We start from the raw sequence: 12,575 nt of genomic DNA, 5'->3' as shown, positions 1-12,575 counted from the left end.
CTGGCTCTCTGTGGCTTCAGGCTTCCTGTAGCATTTTGTCCCCGCCCTCGGCCTTGCAGTTTTCCCCGTGCCTGTGTGTCTGTCTGTGTGTCTCTGTGTGTTTGTGTGCCTGTGTCTATGTTTGTGTTTGTGTGTTTGTGTGTGTCTGTGTGTGTCTGTGTGTCTCTGTGTGTCTCTCTCTCTCTGTGTGTGTGTGTGTCTGTATGTCTGTGTGTGTGTGTGTGTGTGTTTTCCCCTTGAGTTCTCTGGGATGCTGAGCCAGACTCTGTCAGGAGGTGAGCTCTTCATCAGTTTTCAGGAGCCTGGACTTTTAGGAATCTTCAGGCCGTTGTGCAGCATTGGACAAATTCTGTAAGAAATGAAATTTTTGTTTTCTAGCCATTCTTACAGAATCTGCATTCTGCAACCCCTTTGTTTTTTTTCCTTAAAGGCAGAAGTTCAGATCTGAGCCTAAAGCACCCCCACCAGGCCCATCCCCAGTTCTTGGAGCCTCCTGAACTCGGAGCTCAGGGCTGTCGACCGCAATTTCTTTAATTTAAAAAAATTCCTCATCTAAAATGAATCAGAGGGGTCAGTTTGGGGGGGGGAAGAGGTTGAAGGAAAAAATTAGAAAAGGCCTAAATTTCTTCATCTACTAGAACTTAAAGTGTGCTTTCTTGGGGGTTGTTTTTTCCTCATATCTCAGCCTTCCATCCCAAAAATAGACCGATTACACAGAGTCGTCAGCTGGGTGTTCTATTACTACGTTTTGAAGAGCGGTATTTTGTGATTGCTCCGCTAACCTGACGGACGGACGGTGTCTGGGAGAGTCCTGCTGCTGTCTGCCCTCTAGTAACCCCATGGGGGGGACACAGCCCCGGCAGGAGATCATCACAGGACATTGATGAGGTGGTGTCGCAGAGACAGAGGGCAGCCGCTGGGCCGGGCCGTGCAGGCCCCTCGTTGGTGCGCTTGGAGAGAACAGTGAGAGACAGAAAGTGGCCTCTTCACCTTCCCAGTAAATGCAGCCCCGCCCAGAATCTCCTCTAACGTGGTGCCCGGAGACACTGGCTGCCCAGTTGCCGTCCTCGAGAAGTGCCTGTTCTCTCAACTCCACGAGGGCAGATGGGGTTGGTGTGAGGTGAGAGAAGGTGGGAAGGGTCATCACCGACCTCCAGATGCATCTAGAACCCTGGGGGGTGGGTACACTTTAGTCATTTTCTAACAACTATACTTTAAAGCCAAATTTGGTAACTTTCCCTCTGGTATTTAATGGGGCTTCAGGAGAGAGATGATCCCTTTCTTTGGCTGAAGGGGGCCAAGCCTGCTGGGGTCCTCAGTGCTGCAGTTGCTCACCACAGAGAACCCGCTCTGGGGCAGCCAAGGGCTCTCTGGGGCCCCCCCCAGCTGGGCCGGTCCCCACATGAGGGCCACACAAAGGGACCAGAACAGGAGCTCAGCAGAGGAGCAGGGCACTGATTCAGCCACCTAAGCACCAGGTGTGCCGCTTCCACTTTTAGAATGTCCCGTTACCCCTGGGAAGTGTGCGTGCCATTGCCCGTGCACGGCGGGGGGTGGCGAGGCTGAGGGCAGTCGACAGAGGGCCCTCACCTGGGTGTCGGGGCCCGGGGTGTTGGCGCCTTCAGGAGCAGCGTGTGCAGTGAGGGGCAGGCAGCCAGGGGCTCCGGGACCAGGCCTGGCTGTGAGCCACCGTCCAGGTTCTTTCCACTCCTCCCAGCTTCCGCCATCGAAAAGCCATGACAGTGATCTTCAGCTTTTTCATCAGAGACCCAAGAAACCTGTGTCTCCATCTTCTCTGCTTTAATTCCGGGGCTGCATAGAGCCAACGACCTGTTCATGCCCCAAACCAGAGGGAACTCTGCAGTTACCGACGTAACGGCACAGAGGACAAGCTCTGGCCGCGGGGAAGACCAGGACCTACGGACAGCCACACAGAGCCCAGGGGATTGCTTCCCAAGTCCCAGAGTGGGGCTCTGGAGACAGAGAAGAGTAAGGCGTTGCCTCTCTGGCTTGTTACTTGTCACAACACCATGCAAATGACTCAGGAAAGTTCCGGCCCCTTCTGGGACGGCCAGGTGGGCAGCGTCTGTTCAGGGCAGACACAACCAAAGCAGCCTCTTTCAGACAAAACCCGGTGCTTCTGGGGCTTCTGAAGCCTCTGTGGCCCTTGAATGTGGTGGAGCTGGTTCATCCGAACGTTTCAGGAACCGTTTCAGCACGCGCGGTGATGGCAGATCGAGGGGCGGCCTTTACAGAGCTGTCTTCGTTTTGAGGGCCACACAGAGTAAGATGGGAGGGAAAGCGGGGTCTTGCCAGAGGAGTGTTCCAGACAAAAACTTGTACCCGTTCGTCCGCTCTTATATGTGACCGAACTTCTTTCTCTAATACCCAACTTGGGGTCAGGGGCTGCGTCTTCAGCAAGAACGGTGACGATGCCTGATGAGAGCGCCTTTTGATCCAGGCAAGAGGAATTCCGGCCCCACTGCAGCTCTCCCACAGTGTAGCCCCCACCCCACCTGCTAGTACAGTCTCCAGACACCCGGGCCACATAGGTCTGTCCCCCCCAGGAGGCCCATGGTCACAGAATGGCCAAGGGGCAACTATTTGCAGGGCGTCGGAGAGTTTGGACACAGGGCTGGGTGTCCATGTGCCTGCACGTGAGACTTTTCACGGAGCCGGAGCCTGGTGGGAAGAGAAGGGGGCCGGGCCGAGGCCGGGCACCAGGACCGTCTCCCTGGGGCCATCTCATTCTAGAATGGAGTTCCAAGGAGGCCAAGGACTCTGCATTGGAAATGGACTTCCCAGCCTCCTGTTGCTGTGAGGAACCTGAAAGGCAATGAGCTAGAGGCACCTTGTGGGCACCGGTGGCCGGGCTTGCAGTGGGAGGGGCGAGGGAGGCTCCCCGTGTGGGGGAATGTGGGCGTCCATCGGCCTCTCTCCAGCCCCATGCATGGCCGAGGCAGCCCCGGTATGTCCGGGCGGCTCAGTCCCTCAGAGCTGTGTTCACTTCTCAGCTTGCTGTGGCTGTCACCTATCTGGAGCCAAGAGACAAGTCACCAAAACAATGAAATGCCTAAGCTGGAAAGCAGAACCACAGGGACTTTCTAAATAGACAAGTGATGAAAACCAGAGTGGAAACTGCCCATCTCTGTGATGAATCCGAAGACTCCGTTCCAAGATGGAAGTAATGTTAACCAGGGAGCTCACGGCAGCGGGGGCGGCTGGGGAGACAGGCGGCCCGCTTGGAACCGAAACCGTAACAGGGTCCATCTCAAAAACAAGCGTGCACTGTTCTTAGTAACCACTCCGTATGTTTGACTGATTCAAAACACAACAAAACCCCGCTCTTTCAGATGCCCCTGATTTAAAGTGTGGGCAGATGTACATGGGTGGGCATTGCTTAAAAGCCTTCCTCGGGAAATTCAGAGGACAAACAACAGTGTAAGGGGAATGTTAGGTCTAATTAAGAAATCAGCTCTTAAAAGGACACAATGATTGTCGGGTGCGGACGGCGCTGTGAACTGTAAATGAGTCATGCACTCTTTGAAGGAGGCCGAACAGGATCTCTTCTTGGAAGGACTTCGGGAGCGTTTTGAGGAGCTGAAAGGAAGCAAATTGCATTTCATCGTTGTCAAGCAGTCATTGCAGGGGGCCTTTCAAGCCTAACGACAGGTTACATCTGCGGCGTGTCCACTGCACGCGGGGCCCTTGGTTGAGTGCTTCCCGAGCCTTCAGCCCTCACAGCAGGCCTGCGAGGTGTCAGGTACTAGGACTGTGGCCATGTTGCAGATGAGCAAACTGAGGCACTTGAGACGCCACTCGGGAAAGAAAGACAGGCGCACCGGGCTCTCTGCCTTCAAGAAGTTTACTATCTAGCATATTCTAATGTTGTCAGTTGTCTGGTTTGAATGAGTTCAAGACCAGCTTCATCTTCCAGCTGATCCGAGTTTGGTGAGTTTCACTAAAATGGAACCATGGGAGATTTTTCTAACTGATTAACTACTGTCCTGTATTGTCATGGGAACGAGGGGAGGGCGCTGGCGGGTCTCCAGGCTGCCCTCGGGGACCCGCCGCCTGGGGAGCGTGCTCATTTCCAGACTGGAACGAGGTATTTATTGACAATGGCAAAAACACTGATGATTTCATAACAGAACCTCAGGGAAGCCATTAACAAGTCGGCACTTTCAATTCACGTGGAAACGCTCGCTTGATTCATCAGCATTGTAGCAGTGGCTTTCGTTTAATTGAGAGTCTGGCTCTGAGGAACATGTTGGAGAAGTTCGTAACTTTGCAGACAAGCATGAATGTTAAACTCAGGCAGAAAATTGCTGAGGTGTCTAAGTGGCAGCTTATTTCCCTTTGACCCTCCCGTGTGACATGGTTTGAGAGCTTTTTAACAAAGGAGTTATATAAATATATTGTATCATTTGATAAGATTTTTAATGCCAAATTCATTTGAATAGTAACTGTGCTAGGCTCATGAATAGCCAACAAAGAAAAAGTACCACAAACTTTTGATAATAACTAAGGAAAACTCTCTCTGAGTATCCGCAGGCAGGTTGAGATCTGGCTTTTTCGATTGCAAATACAGCGTTAGCATATTCTAATCTACATGACAGGCATTATAACACTAAGAAGGTGAGAGAACAGGGTCGAATGAGAAGGAACCTGGAAAAAGCAGAGAAGGGAGTCCTGGACCCTCAAAGGAGACAGAGAGATTAGAAAGGTGGCTGAGGAGAACGCCCACTGCTGGTGACTAACACTCACACCTTCACCTGGAAACTCGCTCAGCCGCCTGAGCCCTGGGGTCTGGTTATCCTTGCGCCCAAGTGCCTGCAGGTGGGTGCGCCGCCTCCACAGCCCACCTCCTACGCCACCTCTCCTCAAGGTCCGGATTCATTTGTTCACAGTCAGCGTTTCCGCAGCATTAATTGTGTGCCAGACACCTGGCTGAGTCAGGGGACACGCCCGGGAACCAGGAGAGCAGGTCTGGGGCGTGCAGAGCTGACATTCTGGTCGGAGGAGACAGTCTGTAAAGAAGCAGACAAATAATTGTGAGCGTGCAAATGGCGATCTTGCCACAGAAAATGAAGCAGGGGAAGGGACGAGGGCGATGGGGGCACAGGAGGGCTATTTAAATAGGTGATGAGAGAAGGCCTCTCTGAGGTGACATTTTAGCAGGGAAAGGGCCAGCTATGGGAAGCGCCAGGGGGGTTGGGAGAGAGCGCTCCAGACGGAGCAACTGCAAAGGCCCTGGGGCAGGAAGGAGCTCTGTGGATTTGAGGATGAGCAAGAAGGGTCCAGGACCGCTGACTGCAGAGAGCAGGAGGTGAGGGTGGGGGAGTCACAGGGGCCAGATCACGTGGCTCCAGGCCATGGCCAGACTCTTTGGTTCTCTTCCAGGTGGAATGGGAGGTCACTGGAAGGCCTGAAGTAGGGAAGTGGTAACATGGGTGTACATGTGTCAGATATTACTCTGTCAGCTCTGAGGAGCCTGGGCCCTAGGAAGAGAAGAGGCAGGAGGGGCATGAGGAGAGTGGTGAGGCATAGCATCTGGCATATCTAGACACACCCACCCACCCCTGTCCCCTTACCTAAACCAAGGGGGACAGATGAGCAAGCTTGTGTTTGAATACGATTAGATGGGCAGCCAAGGGCAGGAGGATTTAACCTGCAGCAGAATCTCCCAGAGCGCTTGTTAGAACAGACGGACTCCTGAGCCCATCCCGGATCGGCTCGTTCCCCAGGCCAGGCCAGGGCCTGGGAGTCTGCACTCTGAGCCCATCCCACCTCACCCCTGGGATTCCTTGATTTCAGACCATGTGAACGACTGGGTTCCAGGGAAGCAAAGCTGGGGGCCAGGAGATCGGTGTGGGTTTGCATCATGTGTGACAGAAGGCAAGGGCCTGGTGGCAGCACCATAGAGAGGAAGAGGAGGAGATGGGCTCCAGGGTCAGAGAGGGGAGCAGGGTTCAAGGGGGGCCGTGGCCGGCTGGGGAAGGGAGGAAGCCGGTAGGGGGAGGTCTGCGTCCAGTATTCTCCAGGGGGCCGTGGGCTCTCCCATGTCCAGGCGGGGGTCCTGGGCTCCCTCCCCTCCTGCCGGCTCCAGCTGACTCTGCTGCCCTGACAGCCGCCCTCGGCCTGGACAAGCCAGGGCCACTCGCTGCAAGCACTTGGGCTACGGCTGCGCCCTGGCCTCAAACATGGCCTCTCCTTGGCCCCTGCCTGATGAAGTTACCAAATGTGAGGTGTGACAGATTCCTGGGGGAGGACAGTGAGCGGAAACCGCGGCTGTTCCCGAGGGTGGTAGTTTGGGCCCCAGATCCACTCAGTGCCAACACCTGCGGCTGCCATGGCCCGAGCTCCCTCTTCTAGGGGGTTCAAACTGCTCGACTCCATCTGGGCTTCAGACCCCGGGGCTCTTTTTTTAAATTTTGGTGATGTACACAGTGGGCTGTCAATTAGAAGTGCGGAAGTTACTTTTCTTTTTCATCCGTTTGGTGTTCAGCAGGGAGAGCGTTCGCCTCATTTATGGACGCAGATCATTTCTGGATCTAAATGGCTGGCTGATTTTACAGACTGACTTGAAGCTGTTCTTCCTTACAGATTCGTTCTTCCGTATTAGTGAAGTCCATATCCCCGCAGGGGGGACCCATGGGCCTTAGCAAACCGCTGCACCCAGAGAGCCTCACCTGAGAGATGTACCTCCTGCTGGCTGCGAGTTCATTCCGTGCACCTGGCGCAGGGCTGGGCCCAGAGGAAGGACCTCTGCTAAATCCTGCTCGTTCTCACCGTTCTGACCGCTGGTCGGGCGTCACTGTGGGGAGGGGCCTGTCGTCGGTGTGTTCAGGCTGCAGACTTCACAGAGATTATGGGGTCCTTCTACAGATAAGGTAAAAACTGGGAATTTGGGTCAAAGTGGTTATCTGAACTCCCCAGAAAGAAGTATGTGCGGCCAAGTTTGGGTCCGGCTTAATTGGGAGGAGTAATATCAAGGCGGAAAGAGTGTGTGGGGGAGGGGGAGGCGAGGCAGGGAGGAAAGGACAGCGAACACAAGCCAGCTCCAGCTCCTGGGGAGGACACCGCAGCCTTTGTCTGGGTCACGCTGGGTGTCTTCCGGGGGGGCCAAGGGGCCCAGCCACCCTTCAGAGTGGGGGAGCAAGTGCAGGAATTTATCTGTGTTCTTCCCATCTTCTGCCTTCCATGGTCTAAGTTCTCTCCCCGAGGGTTAATCCCCCCACAGTTCTGAGCCGAGTCACCCAGCCTCTCCAGGTCGTCAATGGGGATGCCAGACCCTGTGCCCACATTTCAGTTTTTAAGGTTTGGCCTGGTGTCAGCAGCCCCGTGTTCCCCCAGGGCTGCTGGGAGCAGCTGCTGAGGTGGGGACAGGTGGGTCCGGCAGACCAGGGAGACGCGACGGCTGGGTTTGGGTCAGTGCACGAGGAGTTAGGGATTCGAAAGAGGAAGTCACTCTTCGCCTGCTCACTAAAACCGGCACCACTAGATCTGCAAGTGCGCGAACTTCCGTCCGTCTGTCCTCAGCAACACGGAGCAGCTGTGGGGCCGATAATCCACATGTGCTCACTTTGCAAACTATGCCACCTCATTCCTCTGCCGTCTGTCACAGTTGCCGTGTGACCGTGTGAAAGCACTTCACCTCTCTGAGCCGAGGGCAATTCCACGACGTCATTGTAATGTAACGTAGGGTTCCTTTGGGAAGTCAGTGGTACAGGGGACGTGTAAGTGCTTTTAAAACCCTGTGCTGTATGGGGTGGGGGGGTGCATTACTCCCCTCGTCCTCCTGAGTGCCACCCACCCACCATTCCTCTGAGACCCTCGGGCTGCTTTCTTGGACCTTCCTGGGCTTGGTCCCAGCTGTGTGTGTAGTGAGTGTCCCTCCAGCCCCAACCCCGATGCCTTTGCTCCTTCAGGCTCATCTGTCCCTGGAAACACGCTCTCCTTGGCCCTCCATTAGGGAGAGTGCTGACATGCATCTCAGGGATCCTGGTTTGCTAGGGCTACGCTGCCACAGTTTCACAGTTTGGAAAAAAGCTTTCTTTTGAAACAATGAGTAAGCTCGCCACAAGTACCAGCATGCCGGGAAGCACAAGAGCTGGCCTGGGAAAGGCTGCTCGCGCTGCATCCGGAGTCTGTACGTTCAGGCTGAAAAGAGAGGCAGGTCAGCTTGTTCATTTCATTGCTCAGCTTCCCCCCACCACCACCCCCACCCCAGCCCCCACAATACCCTTTCCAAGGCATTGCCTCAACCCCTACGAGGTGGGAAGGCCATATCCTTTTTATAAAAATCCTCAGCCAAGGACATACTCATTGATTTTGGAGAGAGGGGAAGTGAGGGAGAGAAACATCGACGTGAAAGAAAACATCGATCAGTTGCCTCTTGTCTGTTCCCTGCCGGGACCAAACCCACAATGGAGACCTGTGCTCTGACTAGGAATCGAACCCACAGCCTTTTGGTTTATGGGACGATGCTCCAACTGACAGCCACACTGGCCAGGGCAGCCGTGTCCACTTTATAGTGAAGGTGGAGGTTCAGAAAAACTTGAGTGGTTTGCCCAAGGCCCACAAGAGCCAGTCTGAGGCCAGCAAGATGGGGAACAGTCTTCCAGCTCCCAGTATTTTCTGGTAAACACTGCTGTTGTTTCTTAACAAACTCACACGCACACTCATGTGTACACATGGACATGGGCATACACCTTCGCACACGCACAAGAAGCTGTATCTCCAGGGAAAGCGGCCTGGCTTCTGACAATGCTTGTGTTCTTGGTACGACAGGTGCTTTAACTCACCAGGAAAGTCAGTCACAGAACCAGGCAGCCCTTAGGGGCCCACCGAGACCACGAGGCCAGCCTCGGGCTCGGGGGAGCCCTAAACCAATGGTCCCTAGCTGGTCGAGGGAGGGAGCCTTGGGATGCCTCGACCTGCCCCAGAGTTCAGAGCAGAAGAAAGGTCCAGGGTCTCTCCCAACGCAGCCTCCTGTTTGGAGGCCTCCCTGGGGTGGGGGCGCCTGAGCTGTACCCTCCACCTCCATCCCCAGAGGTGTGATGGCCAGACGGGTAACTCTGGGTCTTTGATTGTGCCGAATGTTGCTCTGCTGGTTTCTGCTTTCCTGGGGGGCCTATGCAGGTGACAAGTAGATATGGGGGATGGGAATGGAGTCAGCAGGGACTAGAGGGGCAGAAAAGGAGTTTGGGGGAGGGACTTGGGAGGAAGAGCAGAGATGTAAAGGGAATGGAATGTGGCTGTGTGATGTGCTGTGTGTCCCCTTCGTGTTCCCATGACAGAAGCAGTCACATTTATGTCACTAAGTGGCGCTTTTGGAGCCAGTGGGGCGCGGGGAGCGGCAGAAGTGCGGTGGGACTAGTTGGGCACAATGGGACAATGGGGGCAGTCCTGTGCCAGTCACAAGCTGGAGATTTCATCGGAGAGGCGGTCTGTTGCTGGCCCAAGTCATAGAGCGCTGGTCCCGAAATCTGGAGATAAATGTTTATCAAGAATTTCTCCTTTACATCTGCTCCAAATCATTCTTCTTTTAACCACAATTCAAATCCATTTTTTTCTGGTTAGGCTCCAGTTGAACCCTTGACCCACACAAAGTCCAGGACTGTAGAGCGAGGCGGAGCTGGGGAAGGCAGAATTATGTGGCCCGCGAAGACGGAAACTGTGGACCGAGCAGTTCCAGGAAATGAACTACGTGGTTACAGAGGCGGGATTGCAGGCACAGGAAGGGGCTGCTCCCGTTCTGCAGAAGAGAGTGAATTCCCACCAGGTGAAATAAATTCCAGAGAAAGTCAGAAATACCTGGTTCTTCCAGTGGTTTACATTCTCACGTTGATTCACGCCCATCTGAAGCAGCCAGGAATGTGGACCACGGTTTGGGTAATGGCATTCATCGTGAGTTCAAACGTATCCAGAACTTGTCAAACACGACTCAGCCCCCTCAGCCCTAGCCCATCTCACGTGTGAGTCCATCTTCCGTCTCCGTGTCTGATGGCCAGACCTAAGCCTGCTTCCTCAGCAGCGAAAACCTTCCTGCTCGTTAACACAGCCCCGCTGCCCGCAGCGTGTGTTCGTGATACTGTCTTTCCTATGAGTCAGCGGACACCTGCCTGGCGAGCTGCCTGCCGAGCAGCCCGGCACCAAGGAATAGACAAGAGTCACACACAGCAGCTGTGCTGTTCTCTCGGCTTTTATTGAATGCAGGGTCACTCAGAGTAGAACATCAACACACATTAGTATCCTCCTCACACTCTGACAGTCTAATGACAGTCTAAGAGCAACACAGCCCCCCCCCCCAGCAATCCATGGGGGTAACGCACCCGAGTCCCAGGGTCTCAGTCTGCAGGTCCAGGGGACAGCATGGTGGGCAAGGGAGCTGTCAGCATCTTGCACAGAAGGATATCCAGGGCCAGGTGGGCAGCAGGGCAGGCGCAGTCTTCCGGCCAGTGGGGCAGAGCCTCTGGCGGCCGATACCAAGGGAGATCAGCGTGGCATAGAGCAGCACTCTGGGGTGTGGAGCTCAGCTGTCTCAGCAGTGGTCTGGCCCTGCCTCAGTTATACCTGGAAAGTGGTGCACTCCACCCTTCTGGGTCTCTTGATAAGTGTCTTACATCCATGATGGCAAGTGGGGACTTTCCCCAGGAGCCTATCTGTGGGTGGTTTCACTCTGCAGACACAGCTGTGCTGATCACGTGTGCAGGTATCAGGCGTGTCTCCTTGCCGTATGCGTCTGCTCTGACTTAGGTAGTTTCCCTCTTGAACCAAAGTGTCATGGCTGACCGGCAGCCATCTTGGTTGACATGAGTGACTCCACTTTGTTGTTTACACCTGATGCTGTCTTGATCGGACCGGCGCCACTTTATTGGTCCGGCTCTCCACACCCGCCTTGTAAAGCTAAGGGGGTTTTGTGCTAAAACACATCAAGTGCTTGTCAGTCTGTTCAGATATTATAACAAACTACCACAGATGGGGCGGCTTATAAACAACAGAAATTTATTTCTTGTAGTTCGGGAGGAGTCGGAAGTCTGAGACCCTGGTGCTAGCAGGGTTGGGGGAAGGCCGTCCCCCAGGTCACAGGCTCCTCCCTGTGTCCTCAGGTGAGGGAAGAGGCTAGGGCGCTCTCTGGCGCCTCTCTTATTATAAGGGCACCAATCCCATTCACAAGGGCTCAGCTCTCACGGCCTCATCACCTCGCAGGGAGGCCCTGCCTCCTAATACCGTCACACTGGGCACAGGATTTTACATGAATTTTCGGGGAGGACACAAACATTCAGACAATGGCAGTACTGCAGTTTGCAGACCTCTCCAGTGTCCGCCTCCACGCAGGACCCCGCCTTTAGAAGTAACTCGGTTTTGTGTGTGTGTTTTAAAAAATGAAGATGAAAATATTTGTTCCTATTCATATATATGCATACATTGTGCATTTACATATCAAAGGTAGGGAAGGCAACTAGGTCTTACATTACAATAATACAGTATCTGTTTTAAGGGACCGTGGCTTTTTTTAAAATCAGCTACCATTTAGATTTCAGGGCACATTTGACTTCTCATTTCACTTGACACATGAGAAAATTGTTGCAAGCTAGTTGAGCTGTAAGGTGAACTGGACTGCGATAATGGGACACAGCTCAGCAAAGACAGCAAGGTCAGCTGACCGGTGTTCTGTTCTCCTCGGCATGCTACACCTCCTGACCTGGTTCGGGATCACCTCTGTGTTCTCCGAAGACTATCAGATTAGCACCAGGGTGGTCCAAGAATGTCTTTTGTACAGTTAACAGGTAAAGACACCAACCAGACCAGCGTGTACAGAATGAATAGATTGAGAGAGGCTGATTAGTATGTATCCTTAACCCTAGACAGCCAACTCCACACTGAGCTATCAGTCTAAATTCTTTCTCCCAGATAAATCTAGAGATTCTTGGGAGAGTGGGAAAAATGTCCTCCATAGACAATGCCTGTTTAAATCTCCAGGCCTGCTGTTCCCACTGTATCGATCAGGATGGGCTACATCTGCTGTAGTGCCAACCGCCCCCAAATCATAGGATTGTGCAACAGAAGGTTATCGCTCACACCCTACTGCTGTAGCCGTGGGCAGTGATCCAGAGCGGCCATCCTCACATGCTGATTCAGCGTTTCACTCTTTCCTACGCTCTTCCTCATCAGCACACACTCCCCTGACTGCCGCAGCCGGGGAAGAGCAAGGGAGAGCAAAGAAACACTCCCCCTGGAAATTATGTGTGTTGTATTTCATCGGCAAATGCAAGTTCCGGGGCCGCAATGGTCCAAGCAGGCTGGTGTCGCAGTTATCGGTTCCTGTAAAATAAGCCGCCTTGAACTTGTGCTTTGAATAACATAGTGTATTCTGTCTTGTGTTTCTGGGCTGCTCCTGGGCTGGTTCTGCTGGGGTTTCCTCGCACAGCTGCACTGGGTTGGAGGACCGGCTGGGCTAAAAAGTCCTAGATTCTCGTGCCTGCCAGTCAGTGGGGCTGTCGGTCGAGGTGCCTTCCTTCTCCAGGTGGCGTCTCATCCTCCAGGAGGCTCAGCTGACTTCCTAATGA

The 12,575-nt window shown here is 53.9% G+C and overlaps 1 long non-coding RNA gene across 1 annotated transcript; it reads left to right on the top strand.

Annotated features, from left to right (window-relative positions):
• Positions 1 to 3,600: 3,600 nt before the first annotated feature.
• LOC123478916 (uncharacterized) lies at positions 3,601 to 12,308 on the top strand. Its single transcript, XR_006654326.3, has 3 exons — positions 3,601 to 3,951; positions 6,607 to 6,893; positions 9,586 to 12,308. It is a non-coding gene; the product is annotated as an uncharacterized lncRNA (long non-coding RNA).
• Positions 12,309 to 12,575: the final 267 nt, after the last annotated feature.

This window comes from Desmodus rotundus, chromosome 12, assembly GCF_022682495.2.
Source record: "Desmodus rotundus isolate HL8 chromosome 12, HLdesRot8A.1, whole genome shotgun sequence".
Classification (NCBI taxonomy): Eukaryota; Metazoa; Chordata; class Mammalia; order Chiroptera; family Phyllostomidae; genus Desmodus; species Desmodus rotundus.
The sequence above is the reverse complement of the archived record's forward strand: the minus strand, read 5'-3'. Positions and strand labels throughout refer to the sequence as shown.